This window comes from Ceratotherium simum, chromosome 18 (assembly GCF_057802395.1).
Source record: "Ceratotherium simum simum isolate JZ-2026a chromosome 18, ASM5780239v1, whole genome shotgun sequence".
Lineage (NCBI taxonomy): Eukaryota > Metazoa > Chordata > Mammalia > Perissodactyla > Rhinocerotidae > Ceratotherium > Ceratotherium simum.
Window position 1 is genome coordinate 52,593,195 of NC_141917.1, and position 21,700 is coordinate 52,614,894.

A 21,700-nucleotide genomic window follows, 5' to 3' on the forward strand; every position below is an offset into this window, starting at 1 on the left:
CGCAAAAAGATTGGGCAGGGTTCCGCTCTGCTGTACGCAGGGTCGCTAGGAGTCTGAATAGTGGCACTAACAACAACAAACTGAAAAACAGCTAAGAAAGTATTAAATATTGTAAGTAACAAACACTGGACCTCAAGGTAAAGATCTAGATTTTAGCTCAGCTCTAGCATGTGTCAGCAGTGCTACTTTGGGGAAATCACCCTCTAGGTTTAACCTCCTTATCTATAAAATGGAAATAAATAGAACTTGCCCTTGCAACCTCTTATGATTGCTTACATGTGACAGTATTTGTAATATTATAAAGTGCCACAACAGTGTGAGGTTTTAAAAACTGCTAAAGTATTATTATAAGCAATCTGAATTCACAATGTTGTTAAAATGATAGGACACCATGGTGTGTAAATATGAAGCGAATCAGAACACGCGTTTGTTGGAGTCTGCAAGTGGGTTGCTGGCAGTGGAATGTGGCATCTTTGTAACGGTCTCTGCTGGGACACGTTTTTAGTAGTCTGTGATATTTTCATGTTGGCATACCAGTCTTTGGAGGTCCCTCGGATGGTGTACTTACTCTAGTTTAGAGCTGATTTGGGAAATGAATGGCATGTTTTTAAAAGTCAACTCCAGTGGATCAAAACCCCAGCAGTTCCAGAGCAGCTGCCTCAGGGACAGGGAGTGGGACGGGTGATTTGCATGGGATTCAAAGCCCGCCTGCTCCGCCTTTGCTTCAGCTAGAGAAGATCAGCCTTTGTCACCCTTTGGGCTAGAGCGTTATCTTTCACTTGAGCTACGTGTACACATGCACACATGCACGTTTGAAAACCATTCTAGGAAACTGTGCGGCCAAGTGTTGAGGATCCCATGGCTTCTTGGCATCAGAGCCAAGTCTGGAACCCAGTTTCTTAGTCACTGCTTCTTGCACCCCTCTCAGCGAGTCCTGGAATCTGGCCCTGAAGTTGCCTTCTGGAGGGATCAGGAAAGTCCTGGGACATCCGCCGAGTGAGCTTTGGTTCACTTTTCTCTCTGGGGCTTTACACAGTGTCTAGATCAATGGTTTTCTCCATGTGTGTTTCTTCTGTCCTACTGTTTCAAAGAACTTGGATCCCCCACCTGAAGTGTGTGTTGGGGGGAAGCTTACTTTTCCAAAAAGAAACACATAGGTTTGCAGGCATTTTGTTGTTATGGTTGTCATTTCTGGTGTGTTTTAAGGATAGAGAAAAATTCCAGATTATTTTAGGAAGGAACTGTGTTGCTATAATACAGTAAAAGAGTAACTGGTAGTCAGGAGATGAGTGGGGTAATGGTTTACTAACAGGTCCCTGTGTGACTCCGTCAGGTCAAGGATGGTCAGCAGGAAATGGCACCTACCTAGTAAACAAGTGGCCTGAGAGAAAATTCCTATCCTCGTCTATGAAACCTGTGCATCCCCTAACTACCCTGCTGCTGAATTCGTGCCCACTTCCCCCTCTTTAGTGGAGTCTCTACTACAGGTGCACCTAAGGATTTCAAATATTCTAAAGTCATCCATCTATTAAAGGGTCAGATGTCAATGAACAAAAAAACAGCATTTAATTACATGGACTATGTTCACCTTTTTCCCTTAGATATAAAGAATGTCTATTGCCCGTTAGTTTTCTTAACGTTTTATGGTGGTCTCCTATCAATCAAGTATGACTTTGATCAATTATCTTCACTTGGCCTTAATTTCCTTTTCTCTTAATGGAAGAAGTTGGATTACATATATTTTCTCATATTCTTTTTTAATATTCCTTCTAAGGCTATAATTCCGTATTTCTAGTTCTTTTATTTTAAAGGAGATTTTCTTCATCCTATGTTCTCAGGATTAATTTATACTGGCCTTGTGTTCTTCATTGGCGTCATGCTTTTGGTATTCTAGGTCTGATGAAAAATGGTCTCTCGGAAAAGAGTTAGCATGGGATAGCAGTTTGGACTCCACAGACCTAAGATGGAGAGGGCGGGGTATGCCTAAGTGACCCACAAGCATGTTCTGGATATGGTCACTTTTTTCATTTCATTAGCATCTGAGGATGATTGTTCCATTTGGAAGGACTTTTGATGGGAAACCTGGTTGTCCTGTTGCTTGGGTCTTCCAGGCACACTTTGAAAGCCTCTCCTTGTTTATCTGGAATAGCAGTACATCTCAGTTTGTCGTAAATATATCCATGAACTGGAACAATTAGGCCTAAAAGCCTCCTTTTGCACATGTGGGAATGTTCCAGAACTACTCCACAATAGTTACCAGAGTGACCAGCCAGTCGTTGAAGGAATGAATTTAGTTTTGTAGGTTTTGAGAAAGGAAGGAAGAGAATGAGTCAGTGTGTGTGTGCCTGTGTGTGTCTGTGCTTGTGTATGTGTGTGATCCTTAGGCAAAGAGCATGCCCCACTTCGATGTTGAGAGATGCAAATCATTTTGAATAGGCCAAATGCAGGAAATGAAACAAGTTCATTAATTGTTAAAAAGCCCACTTCCTTGTGGGATCAGTAATTTGGCTTGGGAATGGACACATTCTAACATCCTTGAAATTGAAAGGAAAAAAACATGAGAGTTGGTTCACATTTAGTACTTTTGTGCCATTATTTCAGTAGGAAATGTGGGTTTTAAGCTTATCACTAGTCATGTCATTTGACAGTTTTGATTTTCAAAAGAGAAAGGCCAAATGCAAATTCTTCTCCTTCCTCCAGAGACCCAGGCAGACTTTTAACATCAAGGGATGTACATACCTCCCCTGACAACAAATTTCACATAAGCAATAGCAGTCTCCTTTGTCAGTAGTTCTGTGAAGCTGTTTTATTTCATCCCTCCTGTTGTTATTGTTGACATAAATGATGGATGTTCGTTTCTTCTGGTGATGTGAGGCCTTAACCATTTCTTTCATGAATATGTGTCTATCTAACCTGACTTGTGCTTACCATTTCATTTCCTGAAATTGTCTTTACTAGCAAGATAGAAGTTCTAATACCTAAATGTAAGTCACTGACATTAACATACTTCAGAGTAAGGGGTTGACTTATGGGTCGTGTGTTTGTTAGCTGGTCATGCTTTTCATTGAAATAGCCATAACATCCAGCCGTCCCCAATTTGTAAAACTGCAATAATACTGGATATTAATAATATACCAATGATTGGTCACATCTTTAGAAAGAATTACTCCTGTGTACAACACAAAATCTCATGATTCAAAAACAGTCAACTAGGGCCGGCCCTGTGGCTTGGTGGTTAAGTGCGCGTGCTGCGATGCTGGCGGCCCGGGTTCGGATCCCGGGTGCGCATCAAGGCACCACTTCTCTGTCCATCCTGAGGCCGAGTCCCACATACAGCAACTAGAAGGGTGTGCAGCTATGACATACAACTATCTACTGGGGCTTTGGGGGCAACGAATAAAATAAATAAAATCTTTAAAAAAAAAAAAAAAAAACAGTCAACTAGTGGCTAGACCTCAGAAATAGTATGACAGCCCACAAGGCAGAAGATGGAAGATGGCTTCCCCTTCCTGTACTGCAGGCCCTGACACAGAGACTTGGTACCTGTGCCAACAACCAAAGTATCTGGCAGTCACCTCCCACCACAATAAAGCTACTTTTTGAGCTGACCAAAGACATTCATTGCCCTCTCAACAGCCTTATTTTTCTCTGGTATATTTGAGAAACTATACTTTCTTGTATTAAACATCCACTTTGGATAAATTTGGAATTCATTAATCAATTTATAACAATATATCTTTTTCGTGGTGGACCAGATAAATGGAACAAAACCAATCATCAAAGATACTATTAATGAAGACTTTCCAAGTTAGAAGAAAAATCGAGTAACAAAAATAATAAAGAAATAAAACTCTCCCCTACATATAGTCCTGTGATTTTGTGTGTGTGTGTGTGTGTGTGTGTGTGTGTGTGTGGGAGGAAGATTAGCCCTGAGCTAACATCCGTTGCCATTCCTCCTCTTTTTGCTGAGGAAGATTGGCCCTGGGCTAACATCTGTGCCCATCTTCCTCCACTTTATGTGGGATGCCGCCACGTCCACGCCCAGGATCCAAACCGTCGAACCTTGAGCCACCGAAGCAGAGCGCACGAACTTAACCACTATGCCAGTGGTCCAGCCCCAGTCCTATGGCTTTTTAATTTTTAAGCAATGAAGGAAAAACACCAATAATCATCTGAACAAAAAGAAACAAAAACTGATTGCTTACAAAGGAATAAAATTCATGCTAGCCTCAGATTCCCCTTCTACAAATTGCTAGATACTGATGTTGTGGCCAAAGAACTCTATTTGCTAAGATTTTATACACATATATGTATCTATGAATGTATTAATGCATTATCATATATTTGAGATCACATAAAATATACTTTCCATGTCTTTTCTGAGAAACTCACTTAAAGATATACAAAAGATGACTTAATAGTTAAATTAAAATGAAGAACTCAAGAATGGGAATGATGGGTGAGCATTAATAGAAAAATGAAAGTTTAAAAAGATTCTTTAATATGTAATAGTATAAATAATGATTCACTAATAACAGTATAGATCCAGAGCGCGTATCGACTAAATGAGAGATGGAGGTGTGGCAGAAGTACACTGATGCCACGTTCCTTGACTTACTTTGGGGAGTGGAGCAGGAAACAAGAGTTATACTGTATCCTTTTGGAATTCATTAACTAGTAAAATGTGCATCCAGATGTGTTTTTAAACATTTAAAGATAATAACTTACTAGCATGGAAAGCAATGATTTCATTGTATGTCACAGAAGAAAATAAAAAGAAAATACTCATATGACACAGAGTAGGAAAACGACCAACCCACTCAATTTAAAATATAAATGTTAAAATTTAGTAGAACACTGTAAGAATTATTTACTTAAAATACTGAGGTTTATCCCACGAATGCTAATTGGTTTAATGTTATGAACACTATTAATACATCATAGCAATGTTCATCTGAATAGATGTTGAAAGAGCACTTTATAAAATTAAACATCCGTTTCTGCTAAAAATTCTTTAGGAAATGAGAGTGGACAGAGAATTCCATAATGTAGTAAGACATATCTAATTTAGATGAATGGCCAGTATCTTACTTTAGCAAAATACTAGAGTAATTCTATTAAAATCTCTTCTCGTTAATACTTAACTTTATTTAGAGGTTCTTTGCAATCAAGCAACACATAAAACTGAAACAAAATCTGTAACTCAGAGGTGGTAAAATTTGTTATATTCAGATGATATAAATAACCTAGACTATCTAAGAGAATTAAATGTATAAGTATTAAAATTAATAAAAACATTAAGTAGGTTGTATATAAGATGAATATATAGAAATTAATATTATTGTATATTACCAGCTATAATCAGTTAGAAATGATAATAAAAGAAAGGAATCAATTTATGATAGCATTCTGCAGTCTTTTCCCATGCCTCCTTCCCCCACCCTCCAAAAAAAAAAAAAAACAACAGGGTGTAAAATACCATGCCTTTGAAGTAACCTCAAAGAGTCTTGAGAGAGATTGCCATGAGAAAACAGAACTTTATTTGAAAGCTAAACTATTTTTGAATAATGGAAAGACATGTCATATTCATTGGAGAAAAGGCCAAATCTTATAATTTTCCCAAATTAAATTACAGTTCTAAAGCAATTTTACTCAGAATCCTTATGATTTTGCGTGTGTGTGTATAACTCTGTCTCCTTCATTGCAAGCTCCCCATTCACTCTGTCTAGTTGAAGCAGAGGAGGAACTTATTAGTGTATTAGGTAGCTCACAGAATTTTCAGGAGGGCCAGAGAGTGAGCATTGAAGGCCACAGAGCCTGGAAAACCACCGAGACCACAACATGGCACTGTGCCAGAGCAAGTCCTGGCTACTGCTGCCCCAATCCCTGGATTTCAGAAACTCTGCAATGTTGCTCCCCAAGAGGGATGCCTCTGCCATCACTTTTGCCACCAAAGTTGATTCCTTAGGCACCTGCTTCCTCATATTGCCTTCTTTCAAGCCAAAGTTGAGTTTAGACTTAATTGGCAAAGCCTCACTCATGCTCTAATTGCAAGGAAAGCTGGAAACGTGGGTGGTGGCATCAGCCTTGGGGAGGCAGGTCTCCTGATATGGGAAATTCCTCTTCTATAGGGAGGCTGCTCAGAAGATACTGGGTGACCGTAAAGATGACAAATGCTCTCTGTGGTATCTTGACATGACGACTCTGGAGTACATCTGGAAGACTGAGTAGATTCAATTGGCCAAGTGAATTGAGTGAGTCAGACCTGACTACCTGAGATTAACACACATCATAAAGTGATAACAATGGAGCAGTCATTCACACAGGAAATAAAAATTGACGGGGACTGATGATGGTATGATGAGAGAAACTTCACACTCCACCGAGAAAGAAATCGTTTACTCAGCAAATGGTGTTGGGAAAATTGGCTATCTATATGAAAATATGCGAGGTGAGCTTCCTTCATACTATATACTAAAATGACTTTCATATGGATTTTAAATTACCTGTAAAAATTAAACCCTAAGAAGTAAAATTAATACATAGTTGAATATTTAATATGTTTAGGATGGGGAAATAATTTTTGAGCATGAAAAAGTGGAAGAAAATGCTAAGGAAAAAATTGATACTGCGAGAATATTAAGAGTTTAAAATTATGTAAGTTAAAAAACAAAATTAACACACAGATAACTGAGAAAATACCTGCAGCAAATATAATGGGCAGAAGTTTAACATTAGGTCATAAAGAGCTCTTTTAGATGAACGTTAAAAAAAATTCGAATGCCCCACTAAATAAATAGTCAAAGAACATGAACAGACAGCTCACAAAAGAAGAAACAGAAATGACAAGTAAACAGATGAAAAGTTCAATCTCTCCCTAATCAAATAAATGCAAATCAAAATAATGAAGTATCAGTTTTCACCTGATTTGCAAATATTAAAAAGCACACATGGTAGTAATCATTTCTGGTGACTGGTTTAGTGAGATGGGTATTCTCAGTACATTAATATAAATTTATAATCTTTTTAGAAAAGTGATATTTTATGTCAGAAACCCTAAAAATAGTTCATATCACTTGAACTATTATTTGCACTTCATGAAATATAATTTAAGGAAATAATCAGAAAAATAGTACTTAGAAATACGTATTTCAGGATGTTAATTGTAGCATAGTTATAATCGTACAAAAGTAGAAACAGCCTAAACATTAAATAGTAAGAAGAGTGATGCTTAAATTGTAGTCCATCTGTATAATGATTAATTTGTAGCCATTGAAAAATCATCACATTTAAAAAAATAATAGCATAGGAAAATTATAATTACAACCTAATTATAAAGAGCAGGATACAAAAACTGAATATGGTTGATGATCCTATTTAAAAGTATGTTTGTGTATACATGTACATACTATCAAAAAACAGACTAAAGAAAACACCACAACATTCCATTGGTAGGATTACCAACTTCGTTTTTATAATTTAATGTGTTTCCCCAGTCCTCCACCCTGAGCATGTGTTACCTTTAGAATCAGGTTTTTAAGTTATTTTAAAAGTGAGCAGTTCCTTTTCTATGGATTTAAACATTTCCCCAGCAAAATCCCATGTGCATATTACTTCCACCCTCACCATATGCCTCCAGTTTAAAGCAGTTAAAGTTTTATGTTTAGCGTTTTCCAATATTAGTAGCAGTTCTGAAGTTATCCCCTCTGTCTAATTTATCCTTAGCCCCACGGTGGTGAGGGGCATACGCTACTAACTTTTACCTAACGTCACCAGAAAAGCACGCGTCTGCCAGAGGGTAGTGTAGGATCTGAGTGAAGATTGCTGTGTTTTTTATGACATATATTGTTGAATAAAAATGTCTTTGGGGGAAGGGTCTGAGTTAATTGCATTTGGAAAACATTACAAAACTATTTAGCAGAACTTTTTCCTTTATCTTTTAGTAAAAAAGATGTTAATAAAAATATTCTAAAAAAAATTTTCTGTGCCAAGTTTCAAAAGTTGTAAATCCTGTATCCTATAGAGGAAACATTTTTGTTTTGCTGTAGCTTCATATCATAAAATGTGAAAGCTAACCCCTCAGGGACTATCTCTTCCATTTTCCACCTAATGGCACATTTTTAATATTAGGTTTTTAAATCATTCTATGAAACATTTGAAACTTCTTACTTTAATTAAAATTATAACTTGATTCAATTAATAACCAAAGGTAGGGCCGGCCCCATGGCTTGGCGGTTAAGTGCATGCACTCCGCTACTGGCCGCCCGAGTTCGGATCCTGGGCGCGCACCGATGCACTGCTTCTCCGGCCCTGCTGTGGCCGCATCCCACATACAGCAACTAGAAGGATGTGCAAGTATGACATACAACTATCTACTGGGGCTTTGGGGAAGGAAAAAAAAAAAAGGAGGAGGATTGGCAATAGATGTTAGCTCAGAGCCAGTCTTCCTCAGCAAAAAGAGGAGGATTAGCACAGATGTTAGCGCAGGGCTGATCTTCCTCACCAAAAAACTAAAAATAAAAACAACCAAAGGTAGATGTTATTATTTGTTCTATTTTATGTCTTGGTGAAACAGAGCCAGCAATTCCTATTCCAAAACCTTGGTATTCGGGGCCAACTTGGCCAAGCCTCGTTGAGATGTTCTCAGGCTGACTCCACTCCTGTCGTACTGCTCCACTGAAACCATGATCTCCCCGTGGTCAGATCCAGTGACTTCTTTGTAAAATAATATCATTCGTCCTGAGCACTCTGCAGGATTTGATACCAGGAACCATTTCCTACTTCTTGAATATTTCTCTTCCCTTGCTTTCTATGATACTTTCTTCTGTATTTCCGTCCTTCTGGTTGGCTTTTTTTGTTTCCTTATCCATTTTAACTATTGAGATCCCTTGGGTTATGTCCTTCGTCACCCTTTTACTTGTGGCAAGCGCTCCTTGACCAAGGTCTTCTGCTTCATGCATGTGCTTTTTCCCACAGGTTTATCTTGGGCCTGGACGTTTCTCCTGAACACAGATGCATGTTTCTATTTACTGGAGCTTACTCCATCTGAAGTCCCATCAGTACCTTAAATCCAACTGTTATCCAGTTCCAAGTTGATTATCACCAATTCTGTTTATTCTCAGTTATTAGCAACATCATCCACCTGTTCACCCAAGCTAGCAACCTCTCAACCTCCTCGTCTTGTTACACCCTCCCTGCTAAGTGTTACTTTCCCCTGAAGTGTGTGTTGTGCCTGGCCCCCCTCTCCAGCCAGTGATTCGGGTTTTGCAGTAGAATGAGAACTGGGCGTTTTCTCTCTGCATGCTCTCACTGCCTGTGCCCACCTCCATCACATCTCTCTTCTACATTGAAGCTATTTTTTTGTTTAAAGACATGAACTTAATTATGTCTTTTAACTAAAGAAAAGCGTTCCATGGGCCGGCCCTGTGGCTTGGTGGTTAAGTGCACGCGCTGCGATGCTGGTGGCCCGGGTTCGGATCCCGGGTGCGCATCGAGGCACCACTTCTCCGTTCATCCTGAGGCCGAGTCCCACATACAGCAACTAGAAGGATGTGCAGCTACGACATACAACTACCCACTGGGGCTTTGGGGGGAAAAAATAAAATAAATAAAATCTTTAAAAAAAAAAAAAAAAAAAAGCGTTCCATAGTTTGTCATGACACACACGAGTGCAGTGCTTCCCGAAGTGTGATCCCAGACCAGCAGTACCAGCACCGGGAGACTAGCTACAAATACAAACTCGCAGGCTCCAACCCACACCTACTAATTAAGTCACTGTGGGGGTGGTGCCCGGTAATCTGTGGTCTGACCAATCCTCGAGGTGATTCTGATGCACTCTACAGTTGGAGAATTACTGCACTGTAGGTCCTAAAGCCTGGCTGCACGTGAGAATCACCTGTGGAGCTTAAAAAATACCCAGGTGTACAACATCAATAAACTCTTTAAGGTACTTGGGGGTTTGGGGGGGAAAAAATCCCAGGTGCCAGACCAATTAAATCAGAAACTTCATGTGTCTGGCCTAGCATCAGTATATATCGTTTTAAAAGCTCCCCAGGGGATTTTGATACATAGTAAGGTTAGAGAACAACTTCATCTGTAAAATCCACTTTCTTCAGCAGAATCTAAAGCTGTGTTTCTTAAACTTGATTGCACATTGCAGTCACCTGGGGAGCTTTAAAACCTGACTGATCCTGCCCTACCCTAATGTCCATTCTGATTTAGTTGGACTGAGGTGTGACTTGGTCATTGGGCTTTTTTCAAGTTCCCTAGGCTATTTTAATGTGAAGCCAAAGTTAAGAATCACTGTTCTAAAGCTAGGATTTTGAAACTAGTGTGCCTGAGTTACCAGGGGTTCTTGATAAAAATAGGAACTAGGGACCCCTGGGTCCCACCCAGGTGAAGAATCACCTGGAATACTGCCTTAAAGGATAGTTCCAATAGGCCTTCAGATTTTTCTAGTGTGATCTTCATCCATTCTCTGTGCTCCCCACCATTCACTGCCCTGCCCTAATTTCCCACAACTCTCCCTCCATGGCATCAGATTACTTGGCATTCCTTAAATGTGCCTTGCTTAAATCAGTGGGGAAAATGTAGATTATTAGAGCCAATAAGTGATCTGGAATCATTTGATTAGCTATTTGGAAAAGAAGTGAACTGGACAGCCATCTCACCCCTTACACCAACTAAATCCCGTATACATACAGAAAAAATTTTAATTAAAAAAATAGAAACCATAGAAGTACTAGAAGAAAATATGATTGCATTTAGAAAATAATTTGGGAGTGGAGAAAGCCTTTCAAATAATACAAAACCTAAACGCCATAATGGAAAATTGTTGATAAATTCGATTAAATAAGAATTTCTCCACAGAAAGGTTACCATAAGCAACATTACAAGATAAGCTCAAATGGGAGACACATCTTCAATATATTGACAGAATTGCCTCAATGTGCAAAAGACAAAAACAAAACAACAAATCAATAAAAAAAGAAGACTAGCATAACAGCTCAGAGAAATAAAGTATGAGCCACGTAGTGTGCGCAAAAAAACCCACGGATGGTCAGTTAATATATTAAAAGATGCTTGGCTTCACTCGTAATCTAAAGAAATGCATATCAAAATAATGTGATGCCACCAAAATCTGAAAAAATTCAGTATCGGCAAGACTGAGGGGAGATGGCGCCCCATGTGCCCTGGTGAGAGTATAGGTCAGTGCAGTGTCTCTGGAGAGCAGTTTAGCTGTAGCATCAAAGTGAAAAATGAACTGTCTTTCAGATCCAGCAGTTCTGCTTCTAGGAATTTCGCTTTTGGATAGAGTCACTTAAGTGTTCAGAAGATATTCCTTGACTCACCAAAACACTGAAGTCAGTTTAAATATCCATTAATAGAAGACTAAGTAAATTATGGTATAAGACATACTGGAATTTTATTTGGTACTAAAGATGATGACAGACATTTAGATGGGCTGATATAGAAAGTTGTAGGTAGACTATTAAGAAAAAACAGCAAGTATAGAAATTTATATGTATATAAAACTTTATATATATATATAAAACTATATATGGCATGGTATTATTTGGGGAATGTTTTAATATACATGCTTGTACATTTGTACGTATTTTTGGGTAAATCCATACACTATCAAAGAGGTTACATCTGAAGAGTGGAACTGGGGGTGAGGAGGGGCAGGGGGGCCCAAAGCTTGTTGCAGTGCCTGGCACATAGGAGCTCATAATAAATGTTTGAATGAATCAATGAATGGGAGTTAGAGGTTGGAAGAGATTTTTAGTCTTTATTGTATACCTTCTTGAACTATTTGAATTTCTTTTACCATGTGTATAATTATTTTTATAAAAAAATTAAAACGTAAAAATATGCTGTTCACTTTGGACTCTGTCCTTTTCTCGTTCAGTTTCCTCTGCCTCAAAAGTCTCCTTACCCTTCACTTTTTCATCTACCACTTTCCTTCAAGGTTTGGATCAAAGGTCACCTCTGTGCAGCCATTCATTCCTCTCTATTCTAAATTCATGGCTTCCTCACTTTATGTATGCCACCATGAGCACAGTATCCCATTATGATTTGTTGGGTCTTTTTTCCCTGCCAGGTGGTGACAGCATTGTGGTCAGAGATGGTCTGCTTCATGTGACTTTCTCCAAAGGCCACATTGTAGCCAAAAAGGGGGAAATTTTGCCAGTACTTTCCTGTCCAACTGCTAAGCACTAGTCTGACTTCCCCTGTCCTGACAGCTAAAGTGATTGGCCATTTCTGACCCGTTGAATGTTCTCAGAATATAAAACTCTAGCTTAAACAGTCTCTAGAATTGCCAGTACTCCATTTCATCCATTGTCACTGCCAACATCACTTCAAGGAAGCCCCAAATATCACTCATCTTTGACTCAATGGGTCTAGCAAAGTGCCCAGGATACATTGACTCTTTTCTTCCCCCAAGCTTTGTTGAGATATTGACATATAACATGTGTAAGTTTAAGGCATACAACATGATGATTTGATACACGTATATATTGTGATATGATTACCACTATAAGGTTAGTTGACACCTCCATCCTTCACATAATCACTTTTTTTGTGTGTTTGTGGTGATAACATTTAAGATTTACTGTCTTAACAACTTTCAAATGTATAATCCAGTACTATTAATTATAGTCACCATGCTGTACATTGAATCCCCAGAACCTATTCCTCTTACAGCTAGAAATTTGTACCCTTTGACCAGCATCTCCCCATTTCCTCCACCCTCAGCCCCTGGCAACCATCGTTTTACTCTCTATTTCTGAGTTTGGGTTTTTTAGATTTCACATATAAGTGAGAACATATAGTATTTGTCTTTCCCTATCTGGCTTATTTCATTTAGCATAATGCCCTCACTACATTGTCACAATAGGCAAGATCTCCTTTTTTATGACTGTTTTGTATGTATGTGTCATTTTCTTTATCCATTCCTCTGTTGATGGACACTTAGGTTATTTCCATGTCTTAGCTATAGTAAATTATGCTTCAGTGAATATGGGAATGCAGATATCTTTTCAAAATAGTGATTTCATTTTCTATGGATAAATACTCAGAAGTGGAATTGCTGGATCGTATGGTAGTTCTACTTTTAATTTTTTGAGGAACCTCCATACTGTTTTCCACAGTGGCTGCACCAGTTTACGTTCCCACCAGCAGTGCACAAGTGTTTCCTTTTCTCCACATCCTCTCCAACACTTGTTGTCTCTTGTCTTTTTGATAATAGCCATTCTAACCATCCTAACCTAGCCATTTTAGATGTGAGGTGATATCTCATTGTGGTTTTGATTTGCATTTCCCTGATGACTGGTGATGCCAAGGATCTTTTCGTGTACCTTTTGGCCATTTCCGTGTCTTTGGAAAAATGTCTATTCAAGTTCTTTGCCCATTTGTTAATCAAACTGTTCTTTTGCTATTGAGTTGTATGAGTTCCTTATATATTTTGAATGTTAACCCCTTATCAGATAGATGGTTTGCAAATATTTGCTCCCATTCCATAGGTAGCCTTTTCATTTTGCTGATTGTTTCTTTTGCTGTATAGAAGCTTTTCAGTTGGATGTAGTCCCACTTGTTTGTTTTTTCTTTTGTTGCATGCGCTTTTAGTGTCATATCCAAAAAATTGTTACCAAGACCAATATCAAGGAGCTTATTTCCTATGTTTTCTTCTAGTAGTCATAAAGTTTCAGGTCTTACATTTAAGTAAAATAAGTATTTATCAGATGATTTAACGTGCCAAAATATATACCTATTGTGTACCTAATTTTTCATTCAAAGAAAGCCTTAAAGACCCTGTCATGCTCTTTAAGAGAGTAATCACAACTTTTTTTCCTGCCTCAATACACCCCAACGTACTTGAAGGGTTCAACACATTATAATTAATAACTGTGGCTCCTTAGGTTAGTGATTCTCTGAAGGTTGATATTTGTGCATGCAGAATCTCGGGGTTGCATGTTGTTTGAAATAAGCTCCTCTCACTCCACCCAACAGTTACTTAGGAGTTTATGCTAAAAATATCATGGACACATGTACAGAACATAAACAGAATAAGGCCCCGAATGGACATGTCTCTATCATGGCTAAGGGCAAATCATGTTTTCTGCAAGGAGGAATGATTAGAATAATTAGAGTGATCTTATTTTTGCTTCCAATAATCACTTGTTCAATTAAGACCCCATGCCTTGATTTTAATTGTCCAAACAATTTTAAATGTTCTACTATTACATGAGCCAATTAATAGCCATTCTGCCTATGAAAAAAGGAAAGCATGAGATATGCAGTTTTAAGTCAAATATCTCATTCATGTTCTGTTAGGTACTGACTAAAATGAAAACTGGTTTGAAAAATCAAATGATTAAAGGTGATAGTAAAGTGTAAACAAGATTATGATTAATAAATATTTTCTTCCCTATGTTTTCCTTTTACAGAGACTTTTAATCTTAGCCCAGGAACATAGGAATGATACACAGCTCAGCTTGGGGGATGTTCCTGTTTTAGAGAAAGGGAGAAATTGTGGAAATAATTGACTGAGTTTAGAGGAAAGTAGCTAGCAATAGAATTTGGGTGAGGGAAGTGTACTAACTTTCGTGATTAAAGTAGAGGGCACCTGTGGGTAGGTGGAATTTCTGGAGTGTCGACATGGTAGGATGCTGTTTGGGTTGAAAGGGAAAGAATTTCAGGTCTTAGTCCTGTTTCGAGAATACTGGGAGGTCAGAATGAGGTGAATGTATGAAAGGGACATTCTAAGAAAATTCTGAGGTGGTGGTTCTCAACCCTGGCAGCATATTAGAATGACTTCATTTAAAAGAGGTGGAGTAGGGCCTGGACATCAGCATTTTCAAAGCTTCCCAAGTGATTCTCCTCTGCACCCCAGGTTGAGAACTATTTATTGATCTAACGAGATGGAAGAGGAGACTAAGAGAAAACCGTTAGAGGAGAAAGTCTCGGGGCCCGGGGATTTCCAAGATCTGTGTGGTTTATGGGAAGTGAAAGTCGGAATTCTGATTTGTTAGATACTTGGCACATTACATATTGTTTTATTATGAAGCAATGGAATTAAATGTCCTTGATTCTTTTAAGTCTGAACATATTTCTGAAGTTAGAAACTGAAAAATGATTAACTATTAAAAGAAAAAAAATAGGTACAGGTATTTTACTTCTTTCAGATAGAATTCCTGTGTATCAGAAGCCAAAGGAACATTTAGCATTTGTTAAATGTGACCACCTTAAATTCAGTATTTATTTTTTAACTAAGAGGAGCTGAAAGGAAGGGGTTTATAATAGAGAATACATTTAGATTACATTTAGCAAGTTATATGGATGTGCAGCATTTCATTTCAATACTTCCTCTTTGACTAGAAATTACCCAGCAATTGAAGCAAACGATCTGAGAAGAACCAATTTCCTGATAGCATCCACTCCTCTTCTAGGTAAAAAGGGAAATTTTTTGTATCTAATTATGTTAAAGAATTGAAATGCCTTCATGTGAGATAGAAAAAAAAATATTATGCACACCTTAGGTTACGTTCTTTAACTCAGTCTTTTATCCAGATTCAGAGACTAATTAATTGTCTAAGATTAATAGAATGCATCAAGTTTCATAAAATTGCATGAAATTTAGGAGTATCTGTTACACTGGCTACCTTCCTACCCCCCCTCCTTGACCTTACAAACGCTACTCAGTAACTTTAAACAAAGGCTAAAGTAATCTCTTCTCTATTGCTGGGAAGATGAATTACTGTGGAGGCGGGGGGAAACATACAACTAAAAATCAACTTTCTTCATCACTCTTGACATTCACCAATCTTTACTCAGGATCACCTTGAGATATGACATCAATTCAGAGTAATAAGGAAGGGTCAATGAAAAGCTACAGCATTCTCAAGAACCCATTATAACACATCTCTGAGGGATTCGCGTCAATGCCACAGCGTTTCAAATACAGTACACAAATTCCAGAGGTACAGCTTCATGAAATGGAGACAATAGGCATCTGTGCGAGTCTCATGACATAAAAATTGACCTGTTATTGGATCTCTTTTCTACTCCCTACATGTTTTCCACCCTGTAACCTCATCAGTCATTCCTTAGAAAGCAGTCCATGTACATTTGTCAATAGTCTGTTGTGACACAGTACATTCTCTATATGGTATCATCATTGAGAGGTTGTTTGTAGAAAGTAATTTTGATACATCTAAGGGCTTTGGTTTAAGAAAATTTCCTTTTCACATGAATAAGGATCCAGAATTGGTTTCGCAAGATGAGTCTAGAGTCAGCAACGTACAGATCTCATTCTGTCAGCAGATTTTTAGCTCTTTGGGTCTTGTTCACCAACTTAACCTACTTAATCTATTCTAGCAGGTATCTCAAAGCTCTGTGCAGAAAAAGAACTTAATAATACGTAATTATTGAGTTAGGAAAAAAACCAAAATCAATACATTTTTATTTTACTATATAACAGGGACTAAGTTAGGCACTGAGAATCCAAGATACACTTTTTGTGTGTCTACCCATACAATCAGAGTTTATTCCTCACCAGAGTTTAAAATTATAAGTTAGTGAGTAGAAGAAAGAAATGGAATATAGTACACATGTCGTTATATTCCATTCAGTTTTACCTATGGTGACAGGAGACAAAATGATTGAAATTATTATCACTCAAATCTCACTAGCTTCTAGAAGTTTCCTTCTGTACAAACCTTTCACTAGCACTGTGGACTGGTTTGAATGTCAGAAACAGATCAGGGCTGTTAAATCTGTTAGGCACTAAACAGTGTGAGGTGGAAAAATGTTACTTGCTCTAAAGTACAGTTAAAAAATAACAGAATTTTTAAATTCTGAGAACTGCAACTAAACATTGTTATATGTAATTACATAGAATGTGGACTATGAGCACATTTTAATATATTTGAAATTATTTGAGATGGTACCTCCCTAAGTAAAAGAGCCTAAAGCCTACCCAGGTATCTAAGTTTTGCTCTTAATTCTCTCTCACACTCCCAAGCCCTATCCTCTGTCAGTCTTCCCATCTCAGTTAATGCCACCCACCTACCCATTAGCCTAGTCCTAAAATCTAGGAGTCATCCTCGTTTCCTCTCTTTTCCCCATCATTCTACTCAATCCAGTTTTTCGGGAAACCCTGTTACTCTACAGCCAGAACATACTGAGATGTACAGTCTCCCTCTCCAAACCACTGTCACCTCTTACCTTGGCAGCCTCCTGACTGATCTCCCTGCTTCCACTCTTGCCTGCTTACAGCTCGTTGGCCAGAGAACAGATAGAGGGATGTTTCTCAAGTATAAATCAAATCATACCATTCCCCTCTATGGAGTGGAGGACTAATAAATATTTGTTGAATGAATCAGTCAGGGGCCAGTGAGGACTGGTGCTGACCATAGAAAGATCCATATGGCAGGGACGGGGAAAACTAAAAGAGGCTCAGAGAGCCAGAATTTTAAGAAAGCCTTGGTTCATGTGTATAGTCCTCTCTTTACTTGAAAACCCAGGTGTGGAAGTCTGCTTCTATGCATTGACCTGCTGTGAACACTTCACTGCTTACGCAGAGACAATCCACTGAAGGCCCATCAAGGTTTTCTTGTATTCACTTAGATTCCAAACAGCTGCCTAGGTTTGGTTAATAGTCTATGATGATACCTGGAGAGGAGCCAGTTTCTGAGACAGCTGTCTAAGTGAGAGGAAGATTCCTAACTTGCTTCTTGCATCAGCTGGGTCTGGAAGGATAGGCTCAAACCTCTCAGGTGATTGGGCCTATTATTTTTCCAAGTTCACTCAGCTTGAGGTTCCTGCATAGCTGTTCGAGTGCCCACTGTCTCTGCTGGCATTCATCTTGCAGGAAGATCCTAGGTTTGATTCCCTGAAGTTTGGTCTTCAAGTTTTTAAGCAGAGCCAGTGCGTCGGTGAGAATCTCCACAAAGCACTAGGAAACACAGCACCGACTGTTGTGTAAAACATCACAACTCATTTAAGCGATCATAGAGTAATGACAGCAGGGATTCGGATAGGGCTCGATGTTTGATCCACCAGGAGTTTCAAACGGCAATTATCATTAATTCTTGGATTCCCTCAGTCCTGATAGACAATCAAGGCACCCAGAAACTATCATTTTGTGAACAGACAGCTATTAAAAGTGCATTAATGATCTATAGTGGGTATAGCATATGCCTCTTAAAAAGATTTGCAGCTTGTTTCTCTGTGGTGAAGACACAGGACTTTTCCAACCTAATTACAAAGCAATCAAACAATTTAATTAATCTAGAAATCACTTTCTTAACAATAACTGCTTCTAACATGAGGCACCCTGAGCAGCACCATTAGGTAAAGGACCGTTTTGATGTACTGCTTGTGTATTAGCCATGCTAGTTCCCCCTGGGGATCATGGAGTTAATTACCTACCCAATGCCTGACCTGCTAAGGTTTACTTTACCAGGTCAGAAACATCAGCAGCGATACCAGCAGTCTATAAAGTGTCCTAGCACTCAAACATCCAAGAGCCAGCAAATCCCTGAGAGCAGCAGGATTGGAGTTATAAGCGAGTGCTGCACATATGGGCAGAGAATTAACTGGCACCAGTTTTCGTTTGAGGGTCTCTCAGGTATTGCTTTGCAGATGGGGGGATGAATTCGAAGAGCAGTGCTGTGAGGAGTGAAGGTCATGTATAGGACTCTGGTTTCAGTCCATCTTGCTTTCTCATCCTGGGGAAGCGCTGTGCAAGTCCACGGCAGTCTCGTCCTCATCTCTGAGTTAAGAATATATAAGCCATGCTTTATAATGTGATCTATTCTAAATTAGCAGTGTTTTGATCACTGTACAACAAAATAGTGTCCCTAAGTCTTCAGAGACCTAGTAGATAACTTAGAAATCAATTTTTATTTCAAATAAGAACAAGACTGCAAAGATTGAGTTCTACTGTCTAATCTGCTAATCTTGTAATTTCTCCCTAAGGAAAATTGAGGAATTCCATGATAAACGACACAAAAATCTACAGAATACTCATCTGCCCTTTTCCTATACTGTCACTACCACCCCACTCTCTCAAAATTCCCTATTAACGAGGCAGTCATTCTCCAATCTACCTACGTTAGAAACATCACTCACTTTTAGTCTGTAATCTCTTTCGTCACTGTTTCTAATCCGTCACCAATTATGTTTGGTTTGCTCACCAAAATATCTTTTCTGTTGGCCTTCCATGTCATAATCTAGCCCTCCTCCTTGGCCACTCCTCTCCACCCAGCACACACATGCCAGGTTAAAATCTCTAGCATCTCTCTCTTGCCTCCAAACACCCCTAAGGCCTCCCACTGTTTAGTACCAGTCAACATAGTTCACAGCGCGTTGGCTTTACCAGTCTGAGTTCCCTGCTTCCAGAGAGCCTGTCTCTCCTGCATTGCCCTGCTGTGTTTGGGTTGTTTCTGTCACCTTCCTGAAGTCCTTCCATTTCTTCTCTTACCTCGACTTGCTGAACTGCCCTCAAATTAAGCAAATTAGTCTCTTGCCCTTAAGGAATTATCAGGTATTCTAGTTCACACCACCATCATTTTCTCTAATATCTCACTATGCTTAAGAGCCTTTGTAATGGGGGGGGGTGTTTCCATTTCAATTTAGCTCTTCAGTCTGACATGAAACAAGAAGAAAGATCTGTGATTAGTGAAATAATACAGATGGCTGTATAGTCTTGAAATTGAAGATGTAGGAATTTGAGTTTGGTTTTACAGCAGTGTAGGAGTAGCTGAGGAGAAAATGAGGAATATTTTCAATTGATGGTCCTGGAAAGGCAGCACAAGATGGTAAGGCAAAAGTCGAAGATTAGAAATGGTTAATGGTAGCCTTGATTTTTTTTTTTTTTGAAGAGCAGAGTTAAATTAAGGTACCTCTGTATCTCTGTCTCTATCCATTCATCCTCAAAGTGATGGGTCACTGTGTATTATAAGATGTTACATGGCTTCCAGGGAGCCACTCATTAAAATCGCTAAAAGTGAAAAGGGTTTTAAGTTAATTCCTGGTTTCTCCCTTCTTCAGATTCTTAAAGATATTTAATAAGCTCTCTGTAGTTGTTCTGGTTGATCTCATTAAAATCTCTAGATATAGTGTTCTCTTTACAAAGAACACAGGGCTAAGACTTTGGTGCCAAGTTTCATTGGCCTTATTATTTATTCTAAGTGAATAGGGGAGCAGGGATTGTTCTCAGAATGCCTTGGCTTCAAACAATCCATTGTTCGTTTCTCCTAATAATTTACCGGTAGTTTGCTCTATATGGGGTGTGAGCAAAGTGCATGTTTGTTTCAAATAAAAAACAAAATCTACATGAAGATTTCTGGAGTTAGATTTGTTTCTCTTCAGGAATCAAAATTTTCAGCCATCTTGAAATCATCAAGACCTTTTAAGGAATATGAAGAGTGATGTACAAGCTAAGTTGAGGAGGGGGGCGAGGGGAATGAAGGCTGTTGAGAAAAGTTGAAAGAACTTAATTTAGCTGTGTAGATAAATGGACAAAAGAGTCCCGGATGACTGGATGACAAAAGCAGAATCCATTTCTCCAGGGGCCCAAGGAACAACAGATGCAAAGGCATGATAAATTTCATTGCAGCAGGGGGAAAAATGCTTCTTGATTCTCTATCCATAAAGAAATGAGCTTCTCAGCTCTTCCCAGTTAAATGGCTTGAATTGTGCTGTCTGTCATAAAGTTAATAGCATCTGTTGAAGACATCGCTATAAAATTTGCAACCTTGATTTAATTGAAAAATTTCATTAGAGGTGTAGCCAGTCCAGAAGTTCTCAAAGTAACACTAAATTTATCCTCTTTAATGTGTTAGTCTAATCTTGTTGCATACAGGTGATAAATTGTTTACCTTTACAGCTAGGTACTGACTTGAACGTGCAATCTTGTATTCCTTACACTTAATTACAATTGTTGCTTCCACTAAAGAATCAGTAATGTGGCAACTGGCTTGCTGTAAAGGATTAAATGTATCTTCCTGATTTATTTTCTGTGTTTCAAGAATATGCAGGATTAGTTTGCAGCCTTTCCTCAACTCCTTATTTAAACCAGCTGCAGTCCCATCCAGTCCTCTCACAATTCTGCCAATCTCATTGAACATGCAAAGGGAAGCAGAGTGGTCTGGAGTGTCCTGAACTTCTCTTCACCAGCTGCCTGCCAAGCTCAATTTCTCAATGATCGGCAGCAGGTTGAGTGTTCTAATAGAAAAAGTAACAAGCCCCCAAGGAGCTGCCTCCTTATATGAGCAGTCCGTGCTCCGCCTGCCTCGGAAGGACTTGGGGAGAACAGCCTCTGCCAAGCTTTGTGTGGCTTTGGCTTTTAAAGGCTGCCTGGCCAGTCGCAGCCCAGCTGCTAAGGAGCAGAGGGACAGTTGATGAAAGTCTTGATGAGGGCTGATTTTGCTGGCCACTCTGGCCATGCTGAGATAGAGCTGGGTCATTTTAGAAATAGGTCCAAACTGCTGGCTTCTTCCCAGTATTTTATGACTAGTTCTGACATTTCTACCTTTAAAATGTGTGCTTTGGAATATGAGGATTTATTTTTAAGAACTCAGACTTTTATTAAATTTCTGTAAATAAAAAAGACTAAGGCTGCCTTCCTAAATTAGAAAGCACTCCCACAGTTGAAACATATACTTCCCCATTCATCCTGCTGTTTGAAATG

At 38.8% G+C, this 21,700-nt stretch overlaps 1 protein-coding gene across 10 annotated transcripts in view; it reads left to right on the plus strand.

The window, feature by feature from the left end:
* Positions 1-21,700, plus strand: part of MAST4 (microtubule associated serine/threonine kinase family member 4) — a 550,605-nt gene that overhangs the window by 442,335 nt on the left and 86,570 nt on the right. The gene's annotated exons all lie outside the window — the stretch shown is intronic.